Source organism: Sceloporus undulatus, chromosome 3 (genome assembly GCF_019175285.1).
Source record: "Sceloporus undulatus isolate JIND9_A2432 ecotype Alabama chromosome 3, SceUnd_v1.1, whole genome shotgun sequence".
Lineage (NCBI taxonomy): Eukaryota > Metazoa > Chordata > Lepidosauria > Squamata > Phrynosomatidae > Sceloporus > Sceloporus undulatus.
Window position 1 is genome coordinate 145,961,331 of NC_056524.1, and position 22,964 is coordinate 145,984,294.

Genomic DNA, 22,964 nt, shown 5'->3' on the forward strand with positions numbered 1-22,964 from the left:
TGGTCAATGTCAGTGTTAATCCAACAGTCGTCATAGCAGACATCTGAGGGAGTTATTTTTCAAAGTAGAAGTCCAGTGTTGCCCTCACTGAACTGCACCATAATAGTAAAGTGTTTGCTTTGGAAATGCACGTACACTCTGTTACAATGGACAAAGCCACTACATTAGTGTACACTCAAAATTTAATAAAGTCTTGTTCACATTTTAACAAGGAATTTTTGAATGTTTTTATTTAATACATATGTTTTTCTCTCTGTGTTTGTTAATTTTTATATGCTACTTCAAGTCTCAGTTTTGGGGACAAGCAGGATATTATAAATAAAAATCCATTCTAGTAAGGATGAAGCCAAAATATGGCAAAACTCACATTATCCCCAAGGCAGCTTCTGGGAGCAGGAGGAATAAAAGAATTGGCAAGAATGGTTCTCGTCTTTTAATTTTAAAGATGTCAAACAAAAAGTGCATACATTACAACTGTTAATCTCCCCATTGGAGTCAATAGAAAGAGATGACCTTTTTACATCCAAGGGTTGCCTAAAAGCAGTCCAAAGGTTAATCAACCTGCAAAAAAGTTTTCTGTGAGCAGTCTTTAAGAATCAGTTAGGCAAGGTCCATTTACACTTTATTTGAGTAGCATAGTCTAAATTACTGTAAACTGATTTACTTTGTTGCTATTAAAATACCTGTGATTTTGAAACTAACATGAACACAGATTGTTTAAATTTTTCACATCACTTTTAAAACATTACAAGAAAATAGAATTATAAACTGTCACAAAACAAGCTTCCCCAATTTTCTAGGTTTTGTTTAGGAGAGATGGTAATTTTGTAAACAGGTTATTCACATGAAAATAGCTTGTGAAATTCCCCTTAGGTGAAGCAATCCCCCGCCCCCATTGCAGAAGAGAAATACACAGCATATGTGTTCTTGAGTTCCAGAGTTCATACAGAATGTATTAAGTTCATACTGAAGGACTTCACATTTTACTCAATACAAAAATACAGCAAAAGGATAGCTTCAGGCAAAATTTAAACTTATTAAAGGTTTATGATTAGTGTTAATAAATTTCTGCCTTTCTGAATCCTATTTCACTCTGATCACACTCCCACAACCGTATCAGCGTGCATATATACATGAAGTTTGTATATTGTTCTCTACTGTGTATCTGAGGAAGGACTGTAATCAGTTAAAGCTTGTGCTAAAAATTTGTTAGTCTTAATGGCGTTTTTCTAAATTCATGTAAAATGTGGTCCCAAGAGTTAGAAGTGGGTTGGTACAGCAGATCAGAATATGAAAATGAGCAGCAGACTTCACATTTCACATTTAATTGCCAGCTTTTGTTATCTTTGAAAATAACTTTGATAAACATCTAAAAATAAGACAATTAGTATGAAGATTGGCTTGGTGGAAGAGTTGGCAGTGATTGCTGAGCACTGGCAGTTGTTGTAATGGACAACAGAGGACTTGGCAGGGCAGTGTTGGGCAGCTGCTCTTGCCATCTTCCCAGGCACAAGCGGCAAGTGGCTCTGCTGCAGCTTATATTGGCCCCTAAGGTCGGGCTTTAAGGCTTCAACTCTAATCATGCTTTCATGGAAGAACGTTTCACTTTGAATTGTTAAATCTGAACCTAATGATTTAATGACACTAAAGCGATCAGTTGCACTGGTTTCATTTATCAGTTTAATATAAAATAGGGTGCTTGCTATGCAGCTAGTGAAGGTAGTCTGCGTGGATGTGTACAGTGCAAATCCAGATCTTGAAGTTAACTATGTTTGGACTATAGCACCTAGAATTACCCCAGGCAGCTTGCACTTGTATTATCCAAAAGTTACTTTTCAAGTTCTTGGTTGTATTACATATATGTGTAGCTGCCTTTTGTACTGAGTCAGATCAATTATCTGTTTTGGTCAGTAGTGTAATGCTATTATGCTACTATATGGCCCTCCAAATATTTCACTGCAGTTTCTGTGGCACCTAGGAAGCACAAAACAGGGGACAAGCTCCGTATGCTAAAATAGCCATCTGTTTATTCCTTTTAAAATAGCACAGCATGATTTGGCCCGTATGAGAAAGGGACTTCTTCAAGGATTAAAAACAAGCACAAATACAAATATAGATATTAAAAAGGCAAGACAACACTAAATAAACTATATCCCATTAAACCAAATTGAAATACAATATGTTTCATATCAGAGTTGTCAACACAGGATCATTGAATATTAAAATAACAGAGTCTACAGTATTTTGTTATATACACATATTCCAGATGGTAATTGAAAAGTAAGCACCAATGATAGGTGTTAGAATCAGAAGAATGTTCACAATGGCAGCGATTTCTGCTGAAGGTTATATATGTTTCTGATATGAAAAAATATTGTCCTGTATTCCTATAATATTTGTGCATGCTTTTAGCCCCTGAAGAAGCCATGTTCATACAGGCTGAAATGCTTTTTTTAAAAAAAGGAATAAAACAGTTGACCATCTTCCTAGCCAGCACAGCCAAGGAATGATGAGATCGCAGCCCAGTATCTGATGCACCACATGTTCCTCATCTCTACTCTAAGGTCTCAAGGAAAAGTATTTTTCTGCATCTTGTAAGTGAGATCCTTTCAACTGGAGGAATGATGGGCAGGTACTCCTTAGAATTTTTCATGTATGGATGCATGAGATTAGCATGAATATTAAAGTCTAGTTCTGTGAACCCTCTCCATATTAATACAGGGCTAACAAAATGACTTCAGTTGAAAGGATAAGCAACAGAAATATGAAGTGCAAAAAAGTAATTTCTAGTTCCTGTTTGATGCACAAATAGTTCTTTAACATCTTCTCTGGTACACAAAGTCCTTATATGAGTACAGCTTCCGTATCCAGAATAGGAAACAGGGTCATAGGATCAATTAGGAAACACATGTATTTCCTATTCACAAAACTGTAAAACCACATCTGACTGTATTGAAATACAGGTTTATATAACTGTACAATGAAAACTACTATTTTATTTACCTCCTTTTTCTTACCATGTTGTCTCAACTCTAGGTTTTTCACACTTGAATATACTTCATTATCTAAGTGCTTCTTTGATAGTAATCCAGGCTGAGTTTCCCTTAGTTGAAATGCTTGGGATCAGAATTGTTTTAGATTTTAATTTTTTTCAGATTCTGGAATGTTTGCATACACTTAATGAGATATCTTGGAGGTGGGATCAAATCTAAAAACAGCATTAATTTGTGTTTCATATACACCTTATACACACAGCCTGGATGTAATTTTATACATAACTATTTTCCAATATTTTTTGTGCATGAAACAAAAGTTTGTGTATGCTGAACCCCCAGAAAGCAATAGTAGCACTATCTCAGCCACCGATGAAAATATTTTGGATTTTGGGAGTATGGTATTTTGGATTTTGGAATTCTGGATAAGGGAGACTCAACCCATAATATATTTCTCACAAACAAAACTCCCTTTGATTGAAGTGCTACAGTAGTAGTAGCTAGAATGAACCTGCAGTCAAGTATCAATTAATATGATGACTGGATTCCCACAAAGGCAATGGTGGACAAATACATCCATCCTCTCCTCTTCAAAATGAAGCACAATACCATTAATACCATGGCATAATGTAAATTCTGACAGTGGTAGGAATAGTGTTTGACTTGAGCACTGTAGCGCTTAGGCTCAGGGCAGGGACCCAGCTAAACCTGAGTGATTTAGCAGCTAATATGGCTTTCCACGTGATGCTGAGCAAATCATTGCCATGCAGTTGATGGCACCAGAAGTGAGATGGACTTTTATGTTTTGGCATCTGACAGCACCCAAAGGTTTCCAGATTTCCTTATAGGAACAGTCAATGTCCACGTTCAAATCCATATTAGGGAAAGGGGCAACATGGAACAGTTCTACAAGTAAATAAGAAACCAAAACAAAACACTAGGGCAGTGATTTAAGAAATATGCCCTTTGAAGCAAGTTGCCTTCTTAGAGTGAAAAGGAACTAGCAACACAGAGGAGACAAGTGGACAGATAGACTGGGTGCCAGGGCTGGGTGCCTGATGTCCATGCCCAATAGTTGTAACTGCCCTCAGCTGTGCCATTTCCAGAGGGTGCGTCTGGGTTTTCTGGGCTGCTCTCCCCACCTGATCTCACCCTGCCAGCAGCCATAGCTGCCGATGCTCCTGCGGCTGCACCCCCTGCTGCTGCAGCTGCCACCCATAATGCTGTGCCAGATGAGCTATAGCGAGGTGAAGACTTTGACCGCCTTGTAGTGCCCCGGGCACTACCCCGTGCTGCTCCTCTTGCACCACCCCGTCCTCCTTTGCCATTAATGTCTTCAAAGAAAATGGCAGCCAGTAAAATAAGAGTCCAGCAGACAGCAGTATTCCATTTCATCATCACAACAAAGTGGATCAGGCCTGCAATTAAATGGAAAGAAGCATATATGGGTATCATAAGAGTCTTTACATGTTTGCCACTATGTTTTCAGCAAAGAAATTATTCTGATCCTGCCTGGGTGTCTCTAGTTAATGTTCAAAGACACAGAAGCTCCATGCTTTCTAGTCAAGACTGATCAAACATCAAATGCTTCATGGTGCATTTTGTAGCTATCCTTTTTTCTGTAGAGACAGTATTATAGTGGCCTGATGGATGAGTATAACTGTCTGTGGCAGCCCATCCCCTAAAAACCTGTACAAAATGGCCATATGGAAGTTTGCCCTCCAGATGATATTGCAACTCCATTCAGCTCTAGCCAGCACGGCCCATAGTGTGGGATTGTCAAAACTACAGTCCAGTATCTGGAGAGCCACATTTTCCATTTCTTCTTCATGGTCTCTGCGAATCATACAAATGGGTTTCACTGCGCCTGCACAGTGCTGCTCGGAACCTACTGGAATCACTGGGCAGAGTTTACTCTGCAACATATTGAAACTTTTTGGCGGTAACTCCGCCCACCCGTTATAAGGCCCCTGCCTTCCCGCTCTTTTCCCCAGTTCCTTTTTTCCGCCGCGCTAGCTGCTTCAGGGAACTTTCGCTTGCTTTGCTTGCTTGGAATCACTTTCATTTTTGACCTTGGACTGTACTCTTGACCATTCTTTGTCTCCCGCCCCTGGTAACTTCGGACTTTCGGACTGTTGACCTCGTTTACGGATTCTCCTACTGGCTTTGACGACTTTGGAAATGCCTGCACCTTTCAAGAAGTGCGACATTTGCGGGGGCAAGGTGCCCGTCCAGGACCCGCACTCCTCCTGCCTCTTGTGCCTTGGCAAAAACCATGATACCAAGGCCTGCCTGCTCTGCAGATCCCTCTCGTCCCAGGCCCGGAAGAACCGTGAGTCCCGGCTCACTTCGGCGATTGCCCTCGGCAAGGTACAAGAGGGGGGTTCACGGTCGTCCTCTGTCCCGCCATCCGTGCCCCCCACCTCGTCTCGGGCCAGTGTGTCCAGCGTGACATCGGGGAGGGCCGCCGTTTCCAGCGTGGTGTGTGTCCCAGCCGGGACAACCTCTTCCACCACCTCCGATGTGGCCCGTGGCTCCAAACTGCCCAGCGCCACCGACAAACCCTCCAAGCGCCCCCATAAGTCTTTGGGGACTGAGGGTACCGAGCCGGCCTCCAAACCGACAAAGGGATCGGAGGGCTCGCGTTCGAAGAAGGCTACCGAGGCGGAGGTCCATCTCGTGTCGCCTTCGTCGTCCAAGGCATCCAAGGCATCTCGCCACGCTTCGAAGCCTAAGGAGCTGGCTGTGCCTTTGGAAGGGGCAAAGTCTCCAAGACCTTCCTCGTCGGCAGCGGATGCTGTCCTCCTCGACCTCCCGGACAACCCGTTCTTCCCAGCTCTGGGTTATGCATCCTCTGGGGACGTCCGGTCCTTCACCGAACACGTCGTTAAGATGGCGAGGGCCCTCGACATCAAGCTCGCTTCCGCGGAAGACGACGCTGAGGACCCGGTTGAGCGTCGGGTGCACGGACGAGTGCCCACTCCACCTTGCCTGCCTCTCCTCCCGTCTCTTCAGACCATCGTGAAGAGGTCCTGGGACTCTCCGGCCACCCTGTCGGCGCCCTCCCGCAAGGTAGAGTCGCTCTACAGGGTCGCCCCGGCGAGTTGCCCTTGGTTGGCCGACCACCCCAGGCCGAACTCTGCCATCGTGGAGGGAGCCCAACACAGCTTCGTCCCGAAGCAGGCAACCTCCCCTGTCGACCGGGAGGCGAAGAAGGTGGACGGACTGGCCAAGAAGGCCTACTCGGCATCGGCCCTTGGGGTCAAGGCTGCCAATTATACCGCCTGCATGGGGGCCTACATCCAGACCCTCATGGAACGGATCTCCCCCCTCGTCCTGGACGTCCCAGATGACATCCAGAGGCAGCTGGTGGAGATCAGGGACGAGGCTCATTCCATTGGGAGTTGGCTCATCACCACTTCCAGGAATATGGCAGACTGCTCAGGGAGGGCCATGTCAGCATCCATGGCACTTCGACGCCACGCCTGGTTGAGGGCCTCCGACCTCAACCCTACGGTCAGGGCGGCCATCGAGGACATGCCGCTCGACGGGACCGGGCTCTTCCACGCCGAGACCGACGACCGCCTGAACAGGAAGTTCAGGATGAAGGCGGCGGCGAAGAAGCATGGCATGTCCTCAGCACCGGCTTCTCCGTTCCGGAAGCGTCAGCGCCCGTGGCAGCGCAAGGTCAGTCACAGGACTTTCTCCCGGGGCGGCAGTCCACAGCAGCAGGGCTCCCAGAGACACCGCTTTCCCTCGCATCTTCCTCCTCCTCTGGCCGTCCAACTTCCCGCCTCGTGTAAGTCCCGCCGGCAGGACACCGACCAGGGGAAGAAGAGAGCCTGAAGGGACGCAGCGCGCTTCGTCTCTCCTTCACCCTTCTTCTTTTTGGACATTTTGAGGCCCTTTGTTAACACCTGGGCCTCTATAACATCGGACTCGTGGGTTCTCAACATCGTCCGTAGGGGTTATGCCCTCGAGTTCCAAGAGCTCCCGCCAACTGGAGCCTTCATGTCCACTCCCCCCTCGGACACCCTTCTCGACGAAGTGCGCGCCTTGCTTGGTAAAGGGGCAATCTCCCCTTTGCCGCTCGACCAATGTCCTCGGGCCTTTCTCTCCAGGTACTTCACGGTACCGAAAGCGGATGGGGGCATCAGGCCCATCCTGGACTTGAGACAATTGAATTTGTTCCTTGACTACCGTCGCTTTCGAATGGTAACCCTGGCTTCCATTCTGCCTCTGCTTCACCAGGGCCTGTGGTTCGCGACCGTCGACCTGAAGGATGCCTACTTCCACATCGGGATCCGAGAGTCCCACCAGAGATTCCTCGCCTTCGCTGTCGGCTCCACCTCGTACCACTACAACGTGCTTCCTTTCGGCTTGGCCACGGCTCCACGAGTCTTCACAAAGTGCATGGCACCGGTGGTAGCATACCTTCATCAGAAGGGCTTCATGGTCTTTCCCTACCTGGAAGACTGGCTGTTTGCAGCCGAATCCCAAGGCGAGCTGCAGGAGGCAGTCTCATTCACCTTGCACCTCTTGGACTCCCTCGGGCTGGTCGTCAACAGGGAAAAGTCCCACTTCACACCGACCAGGCAGGTCAAGTTCATCGGGGCCATCCTCGACTCCGAAAACTGCTTAGCCTTCCTCCCTCCGGACCGGTTTCAGGCCCTGACAACGTCCCTCAGGCCGTGCATCTCCCACAGAAGGGTGAGAGCCAGAGACGTCCAAGTCGCCCTGGGCCACATGGCATCGACGACATTCGTCACCCCCTGGGCAAGACTTCGTCTTCGACCTCTCCAATCCTGGTTCCTCTCCGTCTTCTCCCCGTTGGAGGACCCTCCGTCAAGGTGGCTCACGGTACCGAGATCGGTGGCCGCTTCCCTCAGATGGTGGCTGGACAGGTCCAACGTCTGCACCGGGATGCCCTTTCATCAGCCCCAGGCACAACTGACTCTGACAACCGATGCATCCCTGGAGGGATGGGGCGCCCACCTGCTCGACCTTGTCGTCAAAGACAGGTGGTCCTCACAAGACAAGCTCCTCCACATCAACGCCTTGGAGATGCTCGCAGTGGAAAAGGCCTTGAGGGCGTTCAAGTTCGCTGTCACAGGAAAGGTGGTCCTCCTGAGGACAGACAACACCACCGTGATGTATTACATCAACAAGCAAGGTGGTACCAGATCCAGGACCCTGCTCGACCTCACGCTCCGCATCTGGGACTGGTGCATCCAGAGGCGCGTCCTCCTCCAGGCAATTCATCTTCCCGGGGAGGACAACGAGTTGGCAGACCGCCTCCATCGGTGTGCCACAAGTGGAGGCTCCATCCCGAGACGGTCAGCGACCTCTTCGATCGGTGGGGAACCCCCCGGATCGACCTCTTCGCGACCAGGTGGAACAGCCACTGTCCCCAGTTCTGCTCCAGGAAGCGATTGGACGGATCCCTCGGAGACGCATTCGCTTTCCTCTGGACGGGGGAGCTCCTCTACGCCTTCCCTCCGTTCCCTCTCATCATCAGAGTGGTGTCCAAGATGACAACAGACCACTCGCATGCGATCCTGGTCACCCCGTGGTGGCCGAGACAGCCGTGGTTCGCATCCCTTCTCAACCTCTCCAGGAGATGCTTCCTCCGTCTCGACCCTCGTCCGGACCTGCTGTCGATCCAGGACGGACGGATTCTCCACCCGGACATCGAGAGCCTGCCGCTGGTAGCCTGGAGGATACAGCCCTGACTGCCCTGCCGGAGGCAGTGAGGACGGTGATCCTGGCCGCGAGGAAACCTTCCACCCAGCGCTCTTATGCCCTGAAATGGAGGAGATTTTGCCTCTTCCTTGACCAAAAGGGCTTGTCTCCTGCACAGGTGTCCACTCCAGTGGTGCTGGAGTTTTTGATGGCACTTTTGGATGGAGGGCTGTCCCTCACATCCATCAAATGCTACCTGTCTGCCATCTGTGCCAAATACCAGTTCGGGGGGAGGGTTTCTTTCTTCAAAGACCCCTTGGTGAAGGGGTTCCTGAAGGGTTGTGCCAACCTTTATCCTCCTGTGTCGGTACCAACGCCGGCTTGGAGTTTGGAGTCGGTACTGTCCGCCCTCCAATCCAAGCCTTTTGAACCGATGGCCACAGCGGACTTGAGACTATTGACTTGGAAAACCGCCTTTCTTGTGGCCATCACCTCTGCCCGCCGTGCGGGCAAACTCTGTGCTTTACGGAGGGACCAGCCATTCTTGAGGTTCCACAAGGACAAAGTGGTCCTCCGTACGGACATCACCTTCTTGCCGAAGGTTGTGTCTGCTTTCCACATGTGCCAGGACATTGAGTTGCCCACTCTCGCATCCAACCCGACGTCGGATGAGGAGCGACGCCTACACTCTCTTGATGTCAGGAGAGCACTGGCATTTTACCTGGACAGAACTGCTGCCTCCAGTCGGTCCGAGAGACTTTTCCAATGCTACTCGGAACCGAAGAAAGGGTTGCCTGTGTCTGCGCAGAGGTTGTCCAAATGGGTGGCTGGTACCATCCACCTCTGCTATGAACTGTTAGGCAAGCCTCTCCCTGGCAGGGTTTGGTCCCATTCCACAAGGTCAATGGCAGCATCCTCTGCATTCCTGTCGGGGATCCCCTTGGAGGATGTCTGCAAGGCTGCCGTCTGGTCCCAACCTTTAACTTGTATCAAACATTATAGGTTGGACACCAGGGCCATCTGAGACGCAGCTTTCGGGAGGGCTGTGTTGGTTTCAGGGTTGCATTGATTGCACTACTGATAGTTTATGTTTCAGTGCTTATGTACATGTGTCACTGTTTTTACATTCTGTTGAATGTTGGTTGCACAATGTCTATGGGACCGGTCTTGCATGACCTCTGCTCCCTCCTCAGGTCTAGCAATGTTTGCTATGTTGACTTTCATCAACAAAAAAGACTGACCCTTTTTTATGGTTCAAGGTGTTTATTATTGCAATAAATATACCTTTGGTTTACCATAGCTTTGGTTTCAGGACACTCCCTCCGCCGCATACCTTAGCTTGTCAGTCTAAACCCATTTGTATGATTCGCAGAGACCACGAAGAAGAAGGACAGGTTGCTTACCTGTAACGGTATTTCTTCGAGTGGTCATCTGCGAATACATACAAATCCCACCCGTCCGTCCCCTCAGTGTCCTGCTCTCATTGGCTCTTTCCATCGCCTGCTTGGCGGAAAAATTGCGGAACTGGGGAAAAGAGCGGGAAGGCAGGGGCCTTATAACGGGTGGGCGGAGTTACTGCCAAAAAGTTTCTATATGTTGCAAAGTAAACTTTGCCCACTGATTCCAGTAGGTTCCGAGCAGCACTGCGCAGGCGCAGTGAAACCCATTTGTATGTATTCGCAGATGACCACTCGAAGAAATACTGTTACAGGTAAGCAACCTGTCCTTCTCTGTACAAGATGCACTGAGAAGATTGGTGGAGAAATTAGTAAATTGAGGTGAAAAGGAAGGGAAGGGGGGCTAAGCTGGGGAGCAGAGGCTAGCCAATGCAGTGGACTAGAGGGAGGAATGGCCATTTTCTGCAACAAAATACAGTACAAGTTCAGGGGGATAGCATTGTATTTTAAATAAGCATGTGCCTAGTTATCTGACACATGAATCTCTCCCAAGCAAATAGAGTGGGAAGGTTGTTATTGGATTGTATAGTATCCTTTATGACACCGCAAACACCCTTAGATTTGCATACATATACAGAGATTCCTCTTAATGGACTACTTTGTCTGGACTCCCCCCATTCACCCATACAAGCACACCGTTAGCAGACTAAAGCACACAAATGCTTTCAGTGGGCAGGCAGATGTAGTCACTCACTCATTCCCTGTTCCCCACATCCTTTCCTTCCAAATAATTTATCTGAAATCTCATGCCTAAATCTGCCCTAAGCAGGCAGATAAATACACCTCTCTCTAAACATTTACAGCTCATGCCAACACAGTACATGTATGTGCCCTGTGTCATTTTCAGAGCAGCCATGCTTCGAAGGCATCTTTTTTTCCCTGTCACCATGCACTATCACTCATCCTTTTTGCCTTTCTTGCAAGAGCAGCAATCTGCCTCATTTAGGCAGATTGAAGGAAAACAGAAAAGACAGTATAATATTACAATTTCTTTTTTAAGCAGTTAATGTGAGTCTCTAGTACAGCTCATGTTGTTGCATTCTCTGTTCATCAGTAGCTTTATGACACCTCTCAAAGAGACAGCACAAGGCAGCCATTCACATGATCCTCCCCCTCCTATTGCTTAGACTAGATCAGAAAACGCCACTAATAAATAATACAGTCGGCCTTCTTATACACAGATTTCTTATGCACAGATTCAAGCATCCACAGTTTGAAAATGTTCAAAAAAAGTATAAATTTCAAATACCAAACCTTGATTTTCCATTTTTTGCTATGTCATTATATTGAATGGAACTTGAGCATCCACAGATTTTTTTATCCACGGGGGATATTGGAACCAAACCCCACTATATAACCAGGGTCCACTGTACACACAAACCTTCCTATGTTACACTGAAAACTAATGAATTACAGCCCTGGCCATTACAAGCCAAAATGCATTGTTCTTGCTCATTGCTGCCAAAAGCTTATTCACAAAAAGTAGAAGGTGGAGGGTAGAGTCCCCATGGTGAACTTCCTCTAGGTAATTAACTGACTGGCTATTGTGCAAACAGAACACTGACTCTTCTTATGATTTTCATTTGCTCTTGTGGGTAGACTTCTTTCTGTGTGTCTAGTTTGTGTGTAAAGTCCGTCTTTTCCTTTCCTGACCAACATTTTTTTTTAAATTAAGGTTTGTGAAATACATTAACTATTTGAAATACTACAAACAACATTGCTACATATCATTGAGGATTTTCAGACCTGGTTCAGACGTTGCTGAAAGGAGCCAGGAACGTCCTTAAAAGGGCCAGGAAGGTGTTACTGAGTTTGGTTTTATATAAACTTTGGGTGCCAAGCGATCAAAAATCATGACCCCTGACTGACCCCATCGAAAGCCACCATTACCCTAAAAGTGAGCTGACCACGTAGCCAGCCAGCCTTGCTGGACTTAGTCATAGGAAAAGGTAGACTTAAACCTTAAGAAACCAGTTCTGGGAGTTGCCCCACAAGTTTCGCAGGCGGCCCAAAGAGAAGAGGACAAAGAGATAGCTTCTCTCCTATTGAGCAAGTGATTCTCTTAAACAACTCTGCCATTTAGGTATTTGTCTCCCCTGAAAGGTATCAGACCTCCTCTTTGTGTATCCATTGTTTAACCTTAGACTTAGACAAAAGATAGCCATCAAGACCTGTGTTCATCCGATAGCCATAGCCTGAGGATAGGTTTCGAAGTATAAATAGGACCAAGATTTCTACCCTCATTGGGCTTGTTGAGCTGCAGTTCCAAACCTCAAAACCTTGCTTGCTGAGCTGCCGCTCCAGGCTTGAGTTCTCTGAGCCTTGGGCTCTGCTGAAATCACTCGAGCTAAGCCAATGCTCACTGCCTCTAAGTTAGCTTTGCCTGCTGGAACTCAGCTCTTAGCCACCGCGGTCACCACTTGCTTTCCCCGTTCTCCCGGCCGTGTTTCACCATCCCCCATCACTCACATCCGTCGCTTTGGAGAAGACTCCTAAGGTAAATATTTCAACGCTGCCTCTATCCTTTCTCTTCTACCCCCAAACTCTCCCCCTCCCTTGCTTTAGCATTGAATGTGTGTGCGCGTGTGTGATCCCTTTTGCTGTGTGACTTTAATAAATGTTTATATTTTTATTGCAGCTCATTGGCATTGGAGTCTCTGTTTCTTGGGGTTGGACTAGAAGACCTCTGGTATACACATAGGGACAGGATCCGCTGCGTGTGTTGTTAGGACATGCTTCTCGTAAATTTGAGCTAATTAAATTCCCCTAGTTCGATCCTTCCTAACAAAGGGCTTGTGTTTGAAAGCTTCTCCCATCACCATGGAAACGTTTCTCCCTGCTAGTGCTTCTGAATCGTTCCAGGGGAGTGAGTTTTCTATAGACGCAGCTTTTGCGTTCATAGAAAACTCATTCCACTGGAACGATTCAGAAATGCTAAGAGGAAGAAATGTTTCCATGGCGATGGGAGAAGCGCTTCTGGCTTTCAAACACAAACCCTTCCTGGCCCTTGTAAGGACGTTCCTGGCTCCTTTCAGCAACGTTTGAGCCAGGTATGAAAATCCTCATTATAACAAATAACAATCCTTGCAAGCAATCCTTGTTAAGCACATATGGCTATGCTTTCAGTTATATAGGACAAGCCTTTGTGAAAGAACTGAATGCAATATTATTATTATTTTATTATATCCTGCCTTTCTCCTAATGTAGGGACTCAAAGTGATGATATCAAGGTTTATCACACAGAGAGTGAATTAATAAAATCCCATGTAGAAATGGGATTTTAAAATCCAGGTATTGTCCAGTGTTTGATTTTATTCTTTCTGTTGTGACACAGATTTTATTTTGGAGGGTGGGCAGACTGTTAGAATCCTGGTTGTATTCTACCAGATATATGTTATATGTGTGTGGGGATGATGGGGGCTGGGATGCTTTTGCTATGGCTAGCTTAGATGTAGTATGTAGGAGTGGTACCAGGTGGCTGTTATCTCGTGTCCTTGAAGGCCTCTCTCAAAGGCTTGGAATGCAAGCTTAGAGCATAGAGAGATAGAAGCTATAGGGGATGAGTAATAGTGAGAAAGAGGTGGGGATTTTGCTGTGCGGGCTTTTGGCTGGGGGTGGAGTAGGCTTGGGCCCAGGGTACTTGAAGGACTGCCTCTCCCCATATAATCCGCCCCGCACACTCAGGTTGGCAGGGAAGAATCTGCTGGAGGTCCCAATTGCACGTTATGCAAGGACCTCGCAACGGGCCTTCTCTATCTCGGTCCCAAGAATATGGAATAATCTCCTGGACGAGCTCCACTCCACCACATCTTTAGATACTTTTAAGAAGAACCTTAAGACCGTCTTCTTCTCTAAAGCCTTCCTCCATGAGATGTCATTTTATGTTTCACCCCCTTTGTTGGCGACCTTGTAATGTTTATGGATTCCCCCACTCAGCTGGCCCTGTGTTGCATTGTGACTGTTTTTAAATGTTGTTTTAAATGTTTTCATCTTGGTGTATTTTTTATCTAAATTCTGTGTGCCACTTTGATCAATGTTGGAAAAGCGGGATAAAAATAAACTTTTATTATTATTATTATTATTATTATTAATGTATTGCTTTTGCTGGGAGGGGTTAGTCTCAGCTTAAATGCTGAATGGAGTTGAATTGCTGATCTTGGAACTATCAATAAAGTCCTGTTTATTCTTCATAAAGCTGACTGGTTGATTGTCCTGGATTCTGGATCCACATTCTGACAGTATTCCATTGTCAAACAGCTCTGACCATTAGGCAGTGGCATCACAAGGGTTGGTGTCACCTGCTGCAGTAACTCATCGTGTCTCACACACACACACACACACACACCCATTGACCACTTCCCATATTGCACCCATACAGGATCCTAAGTAATGCTTTTTTGCACAAACGTAACTGGTAAATCATAATTCCCATATACCACTCAATGTCATGCTAATAATCATGACATAAACAACTAGCAAAATTAAAATTATACCTTCAAATTACAATATCATACACAAATCTTAAATGTATTTACATATACATAATGAAGATCTGGTTAAAGTGTGATTTTTAAAAGAAAATTTTAAAAGAATTTTTAAAAACTCTGGGGCCTCTCTTTTCTCCTCCCACGAGGCTTAGCCCCACTCCCACCATCTCTTGAAGCCTTTTAAAAGGAAGCAGGTGAATGCCACGGCCCCCTTCTACCAAAAGATAGGTGTTTGAGGGGCAGTGGTGTCACCCTCCCCTTTTTAGGGTGTCACCTGGTGCGGTCCGCATCCCCCAAGTGATGCCACTGCCATCAGGAAGTTCATCCTGAGACTTTGGAGGAATCTCCTTTGCTGTATTTTGAATCCATTGCCCTGGGTCCTAGTCTGGAGATGTGGAAAACAAACCACCAGACCAGATAAGCCTTAGATTTAATTTTTAAAAAAAAAATATTCTAGAGCCTTCTAACTGTATTCTTCCAAAATAGAGCTAGATGTGAATTTTTCTTTCACCAGCCTCCGCCATTCTTGTGATTTCCATTTTGGTGGCTCTATTCACAGACGGATGGATTTTAAAAACAAAACTGGTGAAAGAGGCTTACCTGCGTTCCCCTTTTCTCTCTTTTGCTGCTCAGACAGGTTTTTAAGCAGCTGCTGTTTACTTTGCCAATGATACACTCAGCTACAGTAGGGTCAGCCCAGGAAGAACCCCCTTCTTTCACACCAGAAGCTTTTATCGCACTGTTTACCGGTACTGTATTTATCTGTCTTTCTCCAGCCCAACCCCATCCTCCCATTTCTGAGGTTGCAATAAAATTGTAGCCAGATGGAGGACCAAGGAGGGAAGGAGGTGGAGGGCATAAAAAGACCTTGGCCTTGGACAGACTGGCTTTGAAGGCCGGCTTGGCGCATGGTGCCCACATGACGCCCCCAGGGCAGCCTGATGCCATGCTCCACACAGTGCACGGTGTCATGGCACTGCTCTGGTGCCATGCGTCCACACAGGGATGTAGCCAGAGGGGGGGATCTTGGGGTCCGGACCCCTCCCCTTCCATTAGAAAAATGAATGGTGTGTGCTGCTGCGCCACCGCACCCAAGGCCCATGATAATGGTGGCACTTAGTCTGGACCACCCCCCCTTCCTAAAATCCTAGCTACGTCCCTGGTCCATATGATGCAGCACCAAAGGGGCGCCTTACAGTCGTGGAGCCATGGCTATTGCGCCCTTTGCAGGGTGCAAAAAGGAGACACTTTTGTGGCTCTTTTGTGGCCTGTAAAGGCCAGGTCGGGGTTGGCCCTGATCTGGAGAAAAGGGAGGTGGCTGCAGGCCCTTCAGGGCAGTCTGCAAGGAAGGCCCTGGGTTAAAAAGACCTGGCCCGATGCTGCTTGGTTCCTTGCAGCCCCCGTTCAGCTCCAGGAGGGTCTGAGGAGTGTTTGGGGAAAGACCGTGGCGCTGCTGTTTCCCTCCTCACTGCCTCCCGGGCAGCAGCCAAGACCCAAAGCCCCGACCCTCCGCTCCCTTGTAACCCTCCTCCTCCTCCTCTTCCTCCTGAGAACAGCAGCATCAGCGCTGCTGGGAGGGGAGACCCTTCCTTGGCTCAGGGAGGAGGGTGCGGGGGGCTTGGCCATGTCCCGCGGGGCGGCTGCTGAGGGCGAAGGAGGCAGCCTTGCGATGGAGGCCGTCTCGTCGCCACCGGCTGCGGGAGCGGTGCTTCTGAGCCGAAGAAGGGCCGGCGCGGCCAGAGCCTGGCTGCTCGGGGGCCCTGGGGGCAGCAGGCCTTGATCAGTGGTGCTTCCCCGGAGAGAAGGGGCCCTCAGTCTCTGCTGCTGCCCCTGGGCGGCCGGGACCGGAGCAGGGCTGGCCCACAGGCGGCACCTGGCCTCCGGCTGCCCGTCGCTGCCACTCACCAGAAGGGCACCTCCTCAGCCGCTGAGCAGCCGGGGCTGGCTGCCTCTCCGCGCCTCCCTCCCTCCCTCCCTCCCTGCCTCCCTCTCCAGGGCTGCCCTCCTCGTTCCCAATCCCAGGCCAGGAGGGGGCCGCCGCCTCCGCAACCGCAGGGCTGCAGCCTCCGATGGGCGGCCGGGATCCTGGCCTCCCTCCCTCGCGGCGGCTGAGAGGCCAGCAGCGCCGGGCCTGGAGCCGTGGGCCCAGGCGCCCTCCTCCTCCTGCTCCTGCTGCTCCTCCGGGGCCGGGCGCCGCTCCCTGGGACTCACCTGCCAGCGGCGCTCCGAGCGCAATGCGGAGAGGAGGAGGCTACCGGGCGGCTGCGGTCCAGAAGCAGGGCGGGGAGAGGGGGGAGCGTGACGCCGGGGACCCCTCCCCTCCCGGGGAAGGCAGGCAGGCGCCCTAGGAAACTCCGCCGCCTCAAGGGAGGAGGGTTGCTCTAGTCACTTCGTGGGGTTTCCCTGCTCTGCAAGAGCGTACTCCTGGTGTTTCGCTGCAGCTGTGGCTGTCCTCCTCAGAGAAGGCTGGCATGGAAGAGACAGAATCATAGGAAAACACCACAAGGGCCATAGTGTTCCCCAGAGTTTGGTCATAGAATCATAGAGTTGGAAGAGACCCCAAGGGCCATGCAGCCCGACCCCATTCTGCCATGCAGGAAATCACAATCAAAGCATGCCCTTTGACAGATGGCCATCCAGCCTCTGTTTAAAGACCTCCAAGGAAGGAGACTCCACTACACTCCGAGGAAGAAGCGTGTTCCTCTGTCGAACAGCCCTCACTGTTAGGAATCTCTTTTCCTGGAGCCTGCATCCATTGTTCCGTGTCCTGTTCTCTGGAGCAGCAGAAAACAACATCACTCCTTCCTCAATATGACATCCCTTCAAATATTTAAACAGGGCGATCATATCACCTCTTAACCTTCTCTTCTCCAGGCTAAACATCCCCAGCTCCCTCAGTTGCTCCTCATAAGACATGGTTTCCACACCCTTCACTATTTTGGTGGCCCTCCTTGGCCACATGAGCTTTAATACAGCTGAGGAAGTGGAGTATAGTCTAGGAAAGTTCCTGTTGCCTATTTCTTTCTTTCACTTAGTGTCAAAGGTGCTACAAGATCTCTCTATATATGGGTAGGCTAAGTATTTAATTGTTTGCTGTTGTGGACCTTCAAGCCCTTTCCAACTTAGGACAACCCCATGGCTGACCTGTCAGTTGGCGCGTTTCCTGGGGCTGAGAGTGTGTGACTCACCCCAAATGGCCTTTCCATGGCTGGTCTCTACAGTCATAGTCCAACACTCAAACCACTACACCAGGCTGGCTCTCTTAGTATATTTAATATACAGTGGGCCCTTGCTCTACGCTGAGGTTTGGTTCCAGGACACACACACACACCATGGGTACCAAAATGCATAGATGCTCAAGCCCCATGAAATACAATAGCCTTGTAAGATGGTGTCCCTTATATAAGATGACCAAATCAAGATTTGCTTTTCAGAATTTATATATTTCCTTGTGCACCAATACTTTGACTGAAGCCCCCCTTGCCACCCCCTTTGCCTCACCCTCTCTGACTGCCCTCACTCCACCCCCTGGTACCCCTTTTCCTCCTCCCTGCCCCCCTGGATCTTTCCACCCCCCACTTCCTCACAGGGCATGACATTCCCACTTTGGGAATCTCACTGGTGCAGAGACATCAAAGACTGCGGGTCATTCTCTCTCGCCAAGTCACTTTTATTTTTTCTGCCTATTATTGGGTTCTTGTACCATTGGCCACATCCCCTCTCTATTATTGAAGCTGTGTGTCCCCCCCTCGAATAGTCTCCCTTCCCCCAAATAACTCAGTTTAAAGCCCTCCTGAACTGGCTTATGAGACTCAAAGCACATACAACCCATATCATGTTTTTGGGAAAGAAATAGCCTTGGTAGACTGCCTACTTCAAAGAAAAATGGGGCAAATTAGTAATTGAAGCACAAAGTTGGGAGAGGCCCCATGCTCAATGCAGAAATCCAGTTAGAGCATCACCAGGAGGAAAGTGTCTGGTGTCTTTTTGAAGATGTCCAGAGAAAGAGGACCCACCAATACCCTAGGTAATTGGTTTCATTGCCAAATGTCTCTTACCAGCAAGATAATCCTGCCAGTGTTCAGTTGAGATCTATCTTCCCATAATTTCAAACTATTAGACCTGGACCTACCTTCTGGAGCAGGAGAAAAACAAACCTGCCCCCTCCTCTCTCTGACAGCCCTTGAGGTGCTTAAAACATGCAATCATGTCACTGTTCAGTCTTCTCTTCATGGGGCTGTATATCCCCAACTTCTTCAACTCTTCATCATGTTCTGTTTTCCATACAATTATTATCCTTGTTGCCCTTCTCTGAACCTGCTTCATCTCATACTTAAAATGAGTGCCCTGAACTGAATGTAGTACTCCTGATGAGGCCTCAGTAGTGTAGGGTATAGAGGGACTTTTATTTCCCCTGTCTTGGAAACCATTAATGTAGGCTAAAATATTATTTGCCTTATATGCTGCATCATCAACATTGCTAGGTCATGTTCTGCTAATGATCAATAATCCCAAGGTCTTTTTCACAAGTACCCCATCCTGTAAGTGTGCATTTGAGTTTTGTGGCCTAAAACTAGAATTTTGCCTTTGCCTTTGTAGAATAGAATTCTATTAGTTTTCTAGTTTCTCAAGGTCCTTTGAATTCTGTTCCTATCTTCTAATGTGCTCACTGTCTCTCCCAGTTTCGTGCCACCCACAAACATGATAAGGATTCCCTCTACTCTGTCATCTAACTCATTGATAAAAACATTGAAGAGTGTTGGCCCCAGGGCAGAACCATGTGCCACTCCACTTGAGACCTTTTTCCAGTTTGAAGTGCAGCCATTGATGATCTCGATAATACTTTTTATTTATTTCTTGCCTCTCCTTAACTTTTTTTATTTTTTATTTATTGCATTAAAAACCTATAACAATAAAGCAAAAAAGCATACACAAAAAAGAGAAGAAAAACAAATAAATCAACACATATAATTACAAATACATATATCACAATACAACAATAAAGGTCATACATCCACAAACCTAATACCAAGGCGGGTTACAGACCGCCATTTAGTACGTATTCTATATGTACTAGGGTTAGGAAGGGGCGGTGCTTCCACACACCCCTAACCCTAGTACGTATAGAATACGTACAAGATGGCAGTGCCCTGTTCATATGGGCGCCGCCATCTTTACGTATCGGACACTGTGCATCCGAACGTGTCGCGGCGCCTGTGACGTCGCGAATGTGCCAGCGGCGCCTCGCGACGTCACAGAGGCGCCGCAGAAAGAAGCTCCATTTTGGAGCTTCTTTTTTGCTCCGCAAGGGAGCCGCGCGGTGTGGCTGCGACGGCTCTCTTACGGAGCAAAGGGCGGCGGCGGCAGACCGCCTCAAAGCGGCGGTCTATAACCCGCCCATATCTACTAAACATATACAACATTCATCCTAACAAAAAATGCAAAAAAGGTAACTTCCTGAATTCCAACCAAGTCAGATTTAACATAAATTTCTTCCTTTCCAAACTTATTCCAGTTTCAACGCAGGGTACTGTGACGAACTGACTTATAAACCAGCCAATCAGAAGCCAGAGATCCTAAGCCAATCATGTGCTGGCTGAGGAGTGAAGATTCCGGTGGCAATTGGGTGGAGTCAGTTAGGGTTTAGAATCCTGAGGGATAAGCCTGGAGTGGAATTGGTGAAGATAGTGAGGATTAGAGGGAGGGAACTGTAGAGTCCAAGAGAGGACTGGGTTCTGATAATTCCTGAGGGAATAGTTAGTGAGGAAACTATTAGGTCCAGAGAGGGACAGTAGTAGTTCTGGAGAGTCTAGAGAAGAGAGACTCAGTGTAGCCAGACTCAGGAAGAGGGTTTTGGGTTACATAATTTCTTGAGTGATAGTATAGCCTGTGTGGCAGAGATAATAATATAGAGTTAAAACCAGACCTGTATATATGTAACAAAAGAAGACATAGTAATAACCTCATGATAAAGTTACCTTTGACTATTCTGTGTTAAAAATAAGAGAGATAGAATGGCTGTGCCAACGACACCAAGCGCGTAAGTGACGTAGCAGACATTCGGCCAGAGACGGCGGCGGCGCACCCACTAATCAGAAGTTTGCTTCAGAAGCAAGGACTGATCATCCAGACTCAGACTCTATGAGGACTATTACTCTCATTAATTCTTCGCTTCCCTCTCCTGCCTTCTGCTTCCCATCCTACTCTGTCCTCTTCCTTCTCCTCCCCTTTCTTCTGGCTCCCGCCTCCTACTCTTCCTCCTCCTTCCTGCCTCCCCCTACCTCCTCTTCCTTCTCTCTTCCTCCTCTTCCTTCTTTCCTCCCCCGAAGGCGGCGGCGGAGGAGGCAGAGGAGGAGGTGGGTGGCGCGGGCTGCGTGGGAGGCAGGGGGCAGTGCGGGGCCACCACGGGGAGGGGGGAGGAGGTCAGCGTGGGCTTCCCCCTTTGCCTCCTCTGCCCCAGCCGCGACCCCTCCTCTTCCTTCCACGTTGGTGGAGGAGGGAGGGGCAGCGCGGTCGTGCAGCCCAGGAGGGAGGCGGGCGGTGGCAGGGACCGGGCTGGGGCCAGGCCTGCCGCCTCCGTGGGCCGCAACCGGGCCCGTGGGCGGGGGTTGCCGACCCCTGGCCCCCCAACATTGTGGCTGCATACCAGCCATAACCACTACACGCACCAGTACGAATGCAGCTTAACAGCAGTGACAATGTACAGTGGTGCCTCGGGTTACGAAAATAATTCGGTCGCGGCCGTTCGTCAACCGAAAGCTTCGTAACCGAAACAATAATTTGGGTTTTTCGTATCCGAAAAATTCTAACGGGTATTTGAATCCCGAGGTACACTGATATGAATTGAGAATTCCCTGACAAAAAAGTGAGATTAAAATATGATGAAAGCAATAAGTACCCATCTCACATCCCACGCAAACTCACTGTTTAAAGCATATCCTTTGCTATGGTGTTGTGTGATGCAGTCTGCAAAATGTACTGTGGACGCTTGAAGGCACATGACAACAAAAAAACAAGGTATGTATTGGATTTCATTAAAATTACGAGTTGGAATACGACGACAGGGCCATCCAGTCCAACCCCCCTCTGCCCTGCAGGGACTCCACCATCAAAGCACCCCTCGACAGATGGCCATCCAGCCTTGTTTAGAAACCTCCAACGAAGGAGTGGCACACACTCCAAGCAGCATATATTCCACTGTAGAACAGCTTTTACTGTCAGGAAGTTCCTCCTAATGCTTAAGGGAGTTCTTTTCCTGTAGTTGAATCCATTGTCGGGTCCTATTCTCTGGAACAGCAGAAAACAGTTTCCTCCATCCTCACATATGGCACTCCTTGAAATGCTTAAACAGGAGTATCATTCTTAACCATCTCTCTCCAGGTTAACATACCAGCTCCCTATGTCAAACCCTCATAAGGCATGGTTTCCAACCCTTCACCATTTTGGTTGCCTCCTTTGCACATGCTCTAGCTTCTCAAAATCTTTTTTGAATATTAGTGCCAACTGGACATAGTCTACCAGGTGGAGGCCTGACCAAAGCAGACTACAGTAGACCTTGTATATGTTGGGATTGGTCCAAGATCCCCGTGTATAACAAAATCTGTGTTGCTCAAGTCCATAAATATCATGGCATAGCCAATGGTGTCCCTTATAAAAAATGGAAAGTCAAGGTTTGATATTTCAAAATTTATACTTTTTTTAACCATTTTCAAAACCATGGATGCTTGAATCTGTGTATAAAAAATCCATGTATAAGAAGGGCTTACTGTACAGTGGCATATTATTTCCCTTGATCTAGACACCATACAGGCTATGATCATATTGGCTTTTTTAGCTGCTTGCATCAACTGTTGACTCGTGTTCAGCTTGTGGTCTATGGACTCCTAGATCCATTTACCGATACTGTTGTCAAGCCAGGTGTCCTCTCCTATATCTCAGCCTTTGATTCTTCTGCTGTGCAGTGTAGTACCTTTACATTTTTCCATGCTGAAATTCATTTTGTTAGTTTTGCGACTAGTTTTACATGTTAAGATTTGAATTCTGATCCTATCTCTGGGGTATTAGCTACCTAATTTGTGTGTAATTTGCAAATGATAAGCAGGCTCTCTATGCCTTCATTCACCTCATTGATTAAGATGCTGATTAGCACTAGCCCAGGGAATCCTGTGGCACCTTGCTAGTCACTACTCTCCAGGATGAAAATGTATTGTATTTTAGCATGTTGTACCTGTCACGTCCCCACCACCTCACAATCCTTTCTTTTGACCCAATACCCCTTGGGTTTTGAAGGCCAGTAGCGTGGATGAATGTTAAAACACAGGCAAGTGGATAGTTTACACAAGAAT